We start from the raw sequence: 12,758 nt of genomic DNA, 5'->3' as shown, positions 1-12,758 counted from the left end.
CACCCCACCAAAAATAATAAGTATGAGATATATACTTATACTAAGTACCATAGAAATATTTTACTGCAATATGTAACAGCATAAAAGTATACTAAAAATTCATAGTAAGTGCAAAATTTTAAGTAGGAAGATAATATTAAAAAATGAAGCTACATTTAAGTATGATGGTAGTGTTACTGTTAATCTAACAGGAGTGAAGCAGGACTTGATGTCAACCTAGCTTAATGAAAGCAAGCCATAAATAGATAAATAAATAACAAATAGTGAAAGACCATGACAAGAAATGAGAGGGATACTAAGTGCTCAGAGAGGCAGTAAAGTTAATTGGGAACAATTTTTTGAATAAATTGTTTGGAGATGAATGTTAATAGCAAGGCTCACTAAAAAGAAGAGGGGTATATGGACAGTAAGGGATAGCAGAAATCAAGGCCCAGGAAGTAGGCTCTTACAAGTCTTTGTTGGGGAAAAAAAGTTTATGCCATGGTTGTAACAAGAAGAAAATTTGAGATATTTGTTAATGGGCTAGCTCTATGCAAAGTGTCTCGGTGCTGCAGAAAATATGTAAGTAATGTCTCCTGTCTTTGAGAGCTTAGAATGAAAACAGCCAGAACACATAACCAACCTTTTCACAAAGCATAAATTGAAGAGGATTGTGGAAATGGATTTGGTGAGAATTGATTAATTTTGGAGTTTTTGTTGGAACTTAAAGTTTTTGGCAACATATCTTGATTTCTGAGTCCTCATTGAGCCATTACCATGATGTTATTTGGAAGTTAGGATTTTCACAAAAGTGTTAAAATTCTACCAGCAAAGCATAAGTATATTCACCATAAACCTATTTGGATAGTAACCCATTACCATTTTATTATACCAGTATTAAGGTGTAGGTATTGTTTACTTTTTAAGCTTTGGAAAGCACAACAATTTGGAAAGACTAATGGAATTTAGTGGAATGTGTGTATGGTACTGAGGATCTATTCTAAAACCTTATACTTAGGCAAGTGCTTTTACAACTTGGAGCCATGCTCCACCTGCTATTTTTATATTCAGGTGATTGGGGGGGTATTAGTGTACAGTATGTATATTTTAGATATTTATGGAACAAATAAATGAGAAACAAGACAATAGTTTGTATGAGGGGACCCTGACCAAGATTTAGTTAAAATGCTGGACTTAATTGTTGTTGGCTTTCTGCATGTCTGTTCATTATGCTCTGATATTTTAGATGTTACAAATAATAATTCCTTTAATTCTTATATGAAGTAGATATAGTTGCCATCTCTATTTTACACACAAGGAAACACATTGAGTAATGTTTTTGGTAAACCAATTATGATTTGTTGCTGTTGTGTAGTTGTCTGATATAAATTCCTAGGAACAAAATTTATATACTTTATGTATCAGCCTAAAGTGCTTTGAGAGTATTTTATAATCTTAAATTTGTTAGGAGTAGGATTTAAGAGCTACCTTTCTCCTGTTATGATAATCTCATAAAATGTAGAAAATTTAAGGTTTATAGATACTTGAATTCCTGAGCACTCCCAATGAGTTTAAGAACTAAAAAAAAAAAAAAAAAAGGCTGAGTCTCCTAAATATATATGGCTTTGTTTTGTGATTCTATAATGAAATACCATATATTGCACGTTTATAAAGAACATAGATTTGTTCTTTCAATTTCTAGATATTGGGAAGTTCAGGCTAAGAGGTTGTATCTGGTGAGAGCTTTCTATGTCATTATGTGGTAGGTAGCATTATATGACTTACATACAGAGCAAGAGATTGACTTTATTACTTCAGGCCCTTTTATTATTGATCTCTTGATGAGGATAGAGCCTTCATGGCATAAGCACCTATCAAATTACCCACCTGTAAACACTTGCACTGGGGATTAAGTTTTCAATACACTTTTTTGAGGACATTCAAATATACTGGTATACCAACTTAATGCTGCTTAACAAACAACCATTTACATGATATGACTCTGTGCCAAGCTTTTTCTAAGCACTTTATAAATACTAACTTGTTTAATTTACCATAGCACATGTGGAGGTTATACCATAAATCTCCAACTGGACACATAAAAAAACTAAGAAAAGAGATATTAAGTCATTTGTCTAAAGTTATATACCTGGTAAGTAGCAGATGCAAATTTCATACCCAAGCAGTTTGGTTCTCCAGTCTAGGCTCCTTACCATTATATTTGGTGTTTTTATTTTTGTAAGGCTCATGATCCACTGAGAATTCAAGAAGTAGATGAGTAAGAAGGAATGTCACAAATTAAAAATATTTTTTTTGCCTTGTAATACCTAAAAAGGACCAAAGTCAGAATTTTCCCAAGTTTAATATGCCTTTAACTCTTAATTTTTTGTGAGAAGGGAAACAACATTCATCTCTATTAATGTTTGTATTGTGTGTATGTGTGGTATTCAGCATTTAAAACAAGCCTGGGATGATATAGCTTCTTCTATTTTCATTTCATATGACATGATTTGCCCCCCCCTTTAAAAAAAAAAAAAAGGCTTGAACTCTGGGCCTGGGTGCTGTCCTTGAGCTCTACAGCTCAAGGCTAGCACTCTACCACTTGAACCACAGTGCCACTTCCGGTTTTCTGAGTGGGTATTGGAGATAAGAGTCTCATTTGCCTGCCTAGACTGGCTTTGAACCTTGATCCTCAGATCTCAGCCTCCTGAGTAGCTAAGATTATAGGCATGAGCCATCAGTGTCCAATGGTGTTCTTTATTTTTGAAAAATATGTTTCTAGGATCTAGGTTTTTATTTTTTCTTCAAAGATGCTACTCTGTTGCCTAGTTTGCATTGTTCTTGATGAAACTTTTTGTTATTTATATAATTTTTTAAATTTTCTTACATAATTTAAAAATACATATATTTTTAATTGTAAAGATACTGTACAGAGGGGTTAAAGTTACAGGAGTAAGGTAATGAGTACATTTCCTCTCTAGCATTGTTACCCCTTCCCTTGTTTTTCCCCTACCATCCCTTTTCTCCCCACTTCCCCAACACCCCACCCCCACCAGAAGTTGTAAAGTTCATTTTCAACTTAGTGTCTTGTACATCTCATTGTTACAACGGGTCAACTTGTATTCTTTTTTTTTTTTTTTAAATTTTTTGTTTTTGGTCTGGTCATGGGGCTTGAACTCTGGGCCTGGGCGCTGTCCCTGTGCTCTTCAGCTCAAGGCTAGTACTCTACCACTTGAGCCACAGCGCCACTTCCGGCTTTTTTCTTTTTGCTTATGTGGGGCTGAGGAATCAAACCCAGGGCCTCATGCATGCAAGGCAAGCGCTCTACCACTGAGCCACCTTCCCAGCCCCTCAACTTGTATTCTTGTTTCAGTATTTCCTTTCTCCTCCCCAAATTAGAAAAATGTATATACAAGATGCATGGTACTGGAATCAAATACAGTGAAAATAGGGGTTATATTATGGGAAAGAACATACAAAAGAAACAAAAGAAATCACATAGTACATTGCAAGTACTTTAAAAACAATAGCAACAACAAAGAAATCTCTTGTGTCCCTATTTTGGGATTCATTTTGCTTAGCACCATCTAATATGGTTGTATGTGCATAGTTTTTGACCTTTTCTACTTGTCTGGTAAAATTATCCTAGATGTATGCTAGTTAGTGCAAATAAGGGAAACCATGGAACCTATCTTACATATTTTTTGCTATAATTTTCCTATGTGTGTGTAAGCGTATGTGCAGTAAAACAAACTCAAAGTTTAAATGGGAGAACAGATTTATTTTAGAATCATGAAATTAAAAGGTAAATGACCCCTTTTCCATCAGGTATTTCCATGAGAGAAACTATTAGAGTTAAACAAGTATGACACTCAAAATAGTTGAGCAGTACAAGAAGGAAGACAAAATGATTTATATTAATAGATGTTATAAATTCCTGGGTGTCCTCTCTCTCTCTCTCTCTCTCTCTCTCTCTCTCTCTCTCTCTCTCTCTCTCTCTCTCTCTCTTACACACACACACACACACTCATACACCCTTATCTACAGGTTGCATAATTTTAGGCCAAGTGTGGCAGGCTTTGCTTTCCTCAAAAGACCTTACATGGGGAAAGGGCCTCAAGAGTTTAAGCTGGTTGCTTCTGTCTCTATAGTTTGAGGAATCAGGGAGCCTTGATATCTGTTTTGTGCTAATGCCTCTCTCTATCTACTGGGTTGTGCAGGACTTTTTTAGCTGCCTTAGTAATGGTATTGTGCCCCCCACAAGTGCCAGGTTTCTACCCCTCCCCCCAGTACTTCCTATGGGGGACCTACAGCTACTACCTGATGGTGTCAGTTTTTTGTCTAGCTCAGCACCTATTTCCCACACTGTTGTCCTGGTAACCTGTCCTGTTTCACTCCCTACCCTCCCCTTCGCCCCCTGACTTTTTGCAGCTTCTGGCTTCCTGGCTGTGGTGTGGCTTCTGAAGCTTAAACTTTTGTTGCCGGTTGCTGGCAATTTGCTTTTCATTCCTATGCCACTTGTAACTGATTTAAACCTGTTCTGTGGCAAAGTGTCTTGTACACAGTCAGCTTGTGACTGCCCCTGTTTAATGGAAGACTGTGCTTGGGTTCCATGAGCTGCTGTAGTTTGGTAGCACATGCCCCTGCATATGCTAGTTTCTGGCTTAAGGTTCGGCCCATGACCACCTCTGGTCTTTGTTCTCTGGTCTCATTTTTTTTTTTTTTTTAATTCTACTTTATTGTAAAGAAGCTGTACTGAGGAGTTACTGTTACATGAGTAAGGTAATGAGTACATTTCTTGTTGAGCATTGTTACCCCCTCCTTTGTTGTTCTCCCACTATTCCTTCTCTCCTCCACCTCCCTCAGTTCTCCCCTCCCCCTCACTAACACCCCCCCCCCCCCCCCCCCGCCTCCGCCCTGAAGTTGTAAAGTCCATTGTAAAGTGAATTATCCCAAAAGCCACATTTTGGAAGATAGAATATTGGAGTCTTTATTATACAGTTAGCAAGTTAGCAGGCTGCAGGCAGCTAGTTGTTACAAAGGCCTGCAGCCCCCAAATATACTTAACATGGTTAGGAAACAGGCCAGAGAGGAAAGAAAGAACAAAAACAATACCAACAAGCTATTTCAACTCCGATGGAAAGCTGAATTGGTGCCTGCCCCTGCCTCCAGGGATCTGGGCACATTCATCACCTGGGAGGCAGGTGATGGGTGAGGGTGTTTCCCTCCTCCAGCATGAAGACAAGATGCCAGACCCTATGATCTGCCATGTGGCCAATATGGCACCGACCAGACCTGACCTCCTTACTTCACTATGACAGTTCCCAAGCTAACATTGTTACATCTCCTTTGGTTTGTTTGTTTGTTTATTTGTCATTCATAGGCTTGAACTTAGGGCCTGGATGCCATTTGTGAGCTCTTATGTTCAAAGCCAGCTCTAGACTGTGAGACTCTTATCTCCAGTTAACCACCAGAAAACCAGAAGTGGCACGGTGGCTTAAAGTGGTAGAGAACCAACCTTGAACAAAAGAGCTCAGGGACAGCACCCAGGCCCCAAGTTCAAGCTCCACAACCAATCAACAAAATAAAAAAGAGAACCTCACAGACTTTATTGCCAGGGCTGGCTTTGAACCATGATCCTCAGATCTCAGTCTTCTGAGTAGCTAAGATTATAGGTGTGAGCTGCTGACACCTGGCCAATAACTACTTATTCAGTATGGGTATACTCTTTTTCTTATGTGCCTCATGTTAGGAAACTGAGTCATGAGGGTATAGAAGAAAGAAAGAACAGAAAACCACCTCAATAGACCAGGTCAACTTTAATGGAAAGTTGAAGAGGGGGACACCACGATGTGAGGAGAGTCAGGAAGTAGGAGGTATTGGGTGGAGGGCAGGGTCCCAAGTAGCTCAAGGGTTCAGTGAGTTTCTCAAGGTTCTGGTTCTGGTCAGGAGCCTATTGTTTGAGCAAGTCTCTCAGGTGCCATCATCTGAGAGAGTGGGGAAGTGGGCTTTCACATTTAGATTAAGACTCTGAGCTGGAAACTGGGTTGGAGAATTTCAGGAAGATCCCCTGGTAGACTAGTCAATGGGTCAAGCCATGGGAACAATATTGAGTTGTGAGAATAAAACAGATTTCCATCACCTCAAACTTTAAATGATGTTTTAGGACTAGATATATTTGATAATATCGCAATCCTGGAGTCTGATTTCTTCCTGAATTAAAAACATTAACTAATTTCTTCTTGATCTGTATAATATGCTTATTTTCCATGTTTACCTGGCAGCTGGTTTTGCTGAGATACTTTGGTTTGTTTTCCTGTTTTTCTTTAAAGCTAGAATTCCTATGGGTTGCCTTGAGACTTCATAACTGAGTGATTAATGATTGATTGCTGTAAAATACTTCAAGTTTTAAGGCTTCAGCCATCTTCTGACGAGTAGATTTCAATTGGAGAACATAAATTTAAGGTAATTTCCAAGTGTGCCTTAATTTTTACTTTGTTCCTGGTCCTCTTGAGTCTCCTTTGTATGTGCCTATAGTTTCCCTGCAAGCTAGATATTTGGAGAAAGCCCATCTACCTTAGTTATTGCCTTGTTCTCTCTTTCTCTGCACACACCCTCGCCCTCTTTCCTTTTTCTTCTCTCCTCTTTCCCCATTAAATTCATAGCTAGTTTGTTGCTCCTAATTAGACAAACTACTCCTAGTGGAATTTATAGATTTTTGTTATCTACTGTTTTACTCTGTCAAGACCATTCATTGTGGTTTTTCATCTTTCCCCATTTCAATCTCACATTACATTTATTTTGAGGAGTATTGATCAGATATTTCATAGGCAGTCTTACTCATTTCATGTTTGCAATGGTTTTCTCATTATTTTATGGTTTTCTACTTATTTTAGGTTATACGTTTTAGGAAAGAACACAAAGGTAAAGTGCCATTTTATCACATTATATTAGTGATACATTCTGTCAACATGTCTTAACTGTTTATGTTGACATTGGTCACCTGGCTAAGGGTTTCCTCATTGTTATGTGTCTGTATATGTTTACATTGTATCCAATCAATTTCACCCTTTATGTAACACTTTCTGAACCCTTCCTTCTAATAAATAGTGTCACCAACAGTTTTCCTTGTCCTGTTTTCATACTTGGAAATAAGTCTATTTCAGCAATATTCAGTCTTTTTTGTTTTTCCCACAGAGACACCAATTTCTTACTGGTCCTCACCCACCCACAGTCTATTTCTCTTCGTACTTATCCCCCTATTGATCACCGGTATTTTCCCAGTTACTTTATGTTGTTTTGTTGTATACTTGGAGTATGTTACACAGTTATTCACCCTCTTTCTTTTTCCATTCTTCCTTTTGCTTCTGCAATCCCTTAGCTTTACTTTCTTATTCTCTTAGCGTTATTTATATTGATATTTATACTTAGGTACTGTGCATGTCCATAATGAATAAAGACATGAATGTCTTTTAGGTCTAGATTCCATGTAAAAGTGAAGACATAAGGTATTTTGTTTTCCAAACTTGGCTTGAGCTCGCTTCTGCTGATCTCACATAGTAGGATGCCCTCTATGCATCTATTTTTCCTATAAATGACATAATTTCATTTTCTTTATGGCAGTATAATATTTGATAGTGTATATATACTGCACTTCTTTATACATTCATCTATTGTTGAGCACCTTGGTTGATTCTTTCCTTTGACTATTGTGTACAAACAGTGTTGGGATAAATGTAGAGATGCAGGTGTCTTTCTGGTGTACTAATTTACTCTCCTTCAGATAAATGACCAGTAGTGGAATGGCAAGGTCACAAGAAGATCTATTTTTAGGCTTTTGGGGAATCTGTATTGATTTCCACAGAGGTTGCACTAGTTAACATTCCGATCAACAGTTTATGAGGGATTCTCTTTCTTTACATCCTCTCCAGCATTTGGCATTTGCTTTTTGTTTTATTGATGGCTATTAACTCTGACTGGAGTGTGATGGAATCTCTGTGGTTTTGCATTGCATTTCCTTTATGGCTAAGGATGAAAATTTATTTTAAATGCATCTACTAGCCACTTGCATTTCTCTTTGGGAGAAATTTCTTTTTGTTCATTTGTTGAAATAATTACTTGTTTTCTTGCTGATCATTTTTTTAAATTCTTTATATATTTTGGATATTACTCTTTCTTGTATTTAATAGCTAGTGAATATCTTCTCCCATACTCTGGGTTGTCTCTTGATTCTGGTGGTTGTTTCTTTTGCTGTGCAGAAACTCTCTAATTTCATATAGTCTGGGCGCTGTCCCTCAACTCTTCAGCTCAAGGCTAGCATTCTACCACTTGAGCCACAGTGCCACTTCTGGCCTTTTCTGTTTATGTGGTGTTGGAGGAATCCAACCCAGGGCCTCATGCATGCAAGGCAAGCGCTCTACCACTGAGCCACCTTCCCAGTCCCCTACTTGTCAATTCTTCCAGTGTTTCTGCTACATTTTTCTATAGTAGATTTAATTATAAATCTTATTTTGAGGACCTTGATCTACCTGGAGTTACTTTTTGTACAGGGTGAAAGGTCTAGTTTCAGACTCCTGCATGTGAATAACCAACTTTCCCAGCACGATTTGTAAAAAGACTATTTTTTTCTCCATTGTACATTTTTTTTTACTCCTTTGTTAAAAATTAATTGGCTGAGGTGTGTAGTTTTATTTGTGGATCTTCTATGCTATTCCATTCATCTTTACTTACAAATGAGAATATTGTCAGCATTATTGTATTGTGAATTTTTTTCTCAATATAACATATACTTTGCATTTTAAAAGGTTGGAGGCATGCCTCAGTTGGTAGAGCACTAGCAAAAAAATGTCAGGTACCTAATTCAAGTCCCGGTTGTGGACCTGAAAGAAAAAAACTACAGTTCATTTAACCAATATTCTAAGATCAAAATGGTCAAGACTGAAAAAATTATGAAATTGAGTCTATTCAATTTAAGATGAGTAAGGTAAGAAGTCTGCCATATGTATTACATCTGTAACTGAAAGGTCTTGTCCCACAGAACAGATTATTTTCACTTTTTAAAACTGTGCTACAGTTGCTACACATATAAGTAATCTATATTTCCAATTCACTGCCAGACCTTCTCCCCCACAGTATAACCCCTGCTTTCACTGTATTTGATGTCGGTATAATTTGTGGAGGGGAAGGGGAAAAAAACAAATCGTTTAAATAGGGATACAGGTGGACCCATTGCAACAATGAGATGTACAAGTCGTTATGTCGAAAAATGAACTTTACAAATTTGGTGCGGGGGGGGGGGGGTGGTAGCGGGGAGGATTGGGTGGGGGGGCCGGGGGAGGATGGGAAGGGATGGGAAGGGGAAACAAAGGAGGAGGCTACAATGCTTGATAAGAAATGTACTCATTATCTTGCCCATGTAATTGTAACCCTGTACAGTATTTTCACAATAAAAAAAAAATAGCATGAGGAATTGGGGCTGGAAGATGGCTTAGTGGTAGAATGTTTGCCTTACATGCATGAGGCACTTAGTTCAATTCCTCAGCACCACATAAGCAGAAAAAAGCCAGAAGTGGTACTGTGGCTCAAGTGGTAGAGTGCTAGCCTTGAGCTGAAGAGCTGAGGGACAGCACCCAGGCACGGAGTTCAAGCCCCACAACCGACCAAAAAAAAAAAAAAAAGGTATGGTATTCCTTCCCCTCCCCCTGCAAAACAAAACAAAAAGGCAAAAGAACAAAAGGAAAAGGAGGGAAGAAAAGAAGGGAAAGGGGTGAAATAACACTTGTAATTCTAGCTACTCAGGAGGCTGAGAGATCTGAAGATCTAAGTTCAAAGCCAGCCTGGGCAGGAGAGTACATGGGATTCTTTTCTCCAATTAACCATCAGAAAGTGGAGCTGTGGCTCAAGTGGTAGAATGCTAGCCTTGAGCACATCCCAAATTCAAACCTCAGGACCAGCAAAAAAAAAAAAAAAAAAAAAGAATAAAATTAGAGTCAAATGTATGTATGCTTTTAGGAGAGGGTAATTCTGACAAAATAATTACTGAGAAGGTCTGGCAGTGAATTGGAAATATAGATTACTTATATGTGTAGTAACTGTAGTACAGTTTTAAAAAGTGAAAATAATCTGTTGTGTGGGATAAGATCTTTCAGTTACAGATGTAATACATATGGCAGACTTCTTACCTTACTCATCTTAAATTGAATAGACTCAATTTCATAGTTTTTTCAGTCTTGACCATTTTGATCTTAGAATATTGGTTAAATGAACTGTAGTTATAAAATAGAATGCAGGCTTGAGCCATTTCCATTTGATCTATATTTATTTAACTATTGGCAGGGAGATGTCTAGCTTTTCCTAAAAGGAATATTACTGATCTATGTAGTAGATAATATTTTAGTTATAGAGTACTTCTCAAGTTAGTCAAATTTTATCTTAAACATTTTAATTTAGGTCTTCATTCTTACTACACAGTTCCTCGACATTTAATCCATGCCTCTCCCCCTCCTCCTAGCCCTTTTTTTGGCTTTAGTTACTTCTTAGGATTTCCTGGTTTGCCCAGAGAACAACTTGGGACCACAGACCTCCTTCCTACCTATGCTTCTCCCCCTTGCTTAAGATGAGTTGCTAATGTTGTATCTTGGCTGGCCTTGAAGTAAGATCCTCCTGATCGCTACTTCCTGAGTAGCTGGGATTATAGCTGTGTATCACTATGTTCAGCCCTTAAGTTAAAACTTTGAAAAATTCAAGTGAGAATTTCAAATTTGAAGTTGAAAATACGTCAAGTGAAACCTTCTCAATTCACTGTAGCTTTGTCTATGTTCTATGTATGGTAGGAAGATTTCCTATGCTATTTCTCCAAAAGTTGAACCAAATATGGTATTGCAGAAAGCAAGAAATCAGAAATAACCTGTTCAGCTTTATGGCATTGAATAAGTTATATTTCCTATTTGCCCCTTAAACATTTCTTGGGAGATCAAGTGCTTAGACTAAAATTTAGTTCTCAATTAAAGTTTAGTCCTATACTTGCCTTGACTAAAAACAGGGTGTGGATGTAGCTCAGTAGTGTAATACCTGCTTAACATGTCATGTACAGGGCCCTGAGCTAAATTCATAGCACTTCTCCCCCCCTTCCAAAAGAAACAGAATAAAAAGCCCTAAACACGAAATAGATATGGTGGTGCACACCTGTAATCCTATCAATCCTGAGGCAGAGGCAGGAGAATAGCCTGGATTATAATAGTTAGTTTAAAGCCAATCCAGTCTACATGGTCAGACTTCATCATAAAAACACCCCAAAAAAGTCATAAAAACTGAGATAAAATTGTGGTTACTTCTAGAAAAAGTACTTGGCTAGGTGATGATAGGAGTGTTTTCATGTTTGTGTCATATTTCATGTATTGATATATATTATTTTTCTTGTTTTAGTTCTGGGCTAGAGGCATGGCTCAGGTAGAGAATCTACTAGCAAGTATGTTATTTGGCATTTCAGAAATATTTTACAACTAAAAAGGAATTAAAGCCAGATGTAGTGACACATGTCTATAATCTCAGCACTTGAAGGCTGATCTCAACACTTGAAGGCTGAGATAGGACACAAACGACCAAGTCAAACCTGTTGTAATGTTGAATTTTTGTCAAATTGTGTATCTGCCATTCTGTTGTAGAGTTACTACAGTTACTACCTAGGTAGGTAAGTGGTTGCAAGGTGGTAATATCAACAACACCTCCCCCCTTTTTTTTTTTGGTCAGTTGTGGGACTTGAACTCAGGGCCTGGGTGCTGTCGCTGAGTCTCTTTGCACTCAAGGCTAGTGCTATACCAGTTGAGCCACAGTACCACTTCTGGTTCTTGAGTTATTAATTGGAGATAAGAGTCTAATGGGGGCTTTCCTGCCTGGGTTAGCTTTGAACTGCAATCCTCAGATCTCAGCCTCCTGAGTAGCTAGGATTACAGGCGTGAGCCAACAGTGCCCAGCTAAAAAAGCATTTTTGTAGACATTTGAATTAGTTCATAACTTTTGAAAATGGAAAATTGTAACACTGAAACTTAGATTTGGAGCTGTTGGAAAATCATCTTCTTTGATAATAATTGAACCTGAATTTCTGTAGGTAGCTGTAGTGGCTTATAGGTCCTCAGGCGGTTGCTCTTTTAGATGAGCAAAAATGGTCTACTTTTGGGCTGGGAAGGTGACTCAGTGGTAGAGCTCTTGCCTCCCATGCATGAGGCCCTGGGTTTGATTCCTCAGTACCACATAAGCAGAAAAAGCCAGAACTGGCACTGTGGCTCTAGTGGTAGAGCACTAGCCTTGAGCTGAAGAGCTGACAGCACCCAGGCCCCACGACCGACCAAAAAAAAAAGGTCTACTTCTGTTATTTCTTTCCTCTCTTCCTCCTTGCCTTCTTCCATCCTCCTGCTATTTACGAAGAAAGTTCAGTGTGATAGGAAGTCATAGGTTGAAGAGCTGAGTAATAATGACTGAATTATATCCCGTTGTATGGCTATGTCACATAATATTTACCCATCGATTGGTGGACATTTTGGTTTGCCCATTTGACCTCTTAAAACTAATGTGATACACTATGTATAATACTACATAGTATATATACTACTATGTAGTTTACAATATATATACTGTATGTAGAATATACTACATACTATGTATATGCATAGTACACATTATATAATGGTATATAGTCTATTATATATAGCATATAACATATTATATGTAATACAGTATATAACATAAATATATATTTGTATATTATATTTTATACTTATATA

At 37.8% G+C, this 12,758-nt stretch overlaps 1 protein-coding gene across 2 annotated transcripts in view; it reads left to right on the top strand.

The window, feature by feature from the left end:
- Map3k2 (mitogen-activated protein kinase kinase kinase 2) overlaps nt 1-12,758 on the top strand; it is a 72,633-nt gene that overhangs the window by 9,848 nt on the left and 50,027 nt on the right. The window contains exons 1-2 of one of the 2 annotated variants that reach the window (XM_069989451.1): nt 6,339-6,444; nt 6,876-6,903. The exons of the other annotated variant lie outside the window; for it this stretch is intronic. The gene's annotated coding sequence lies outside the window, so the exon portion shown is untranslated. Of the gene's footprint in view, nt 1-6,338; nt 6,445-6,875; nt 6,904-12,758 lie in introns of those variants that run through there. 2 annotated transcript variants of the gene reach the window in all.

Source organism: Dipodomys merriami, unplaced genomic scaffold, assembly GCF_024711535.1.
Source record: "Dipodomys merriami isolate MVZ:Mamm:240054 unplaced genomic scaffold, mDipMer1.0.p SCAF_38, whole genome shotgun sequence".
NCBI lineage: Eukaryota > Metazoa > Chordata > Mammalia > Rodentia > Heteromyidae > Dipodomys > Dipodomys merriami.
Note: the sequence above shows the minus strand (reverse complement) of the source record. Positions and strands in the feature narration are given on the sequence as shown.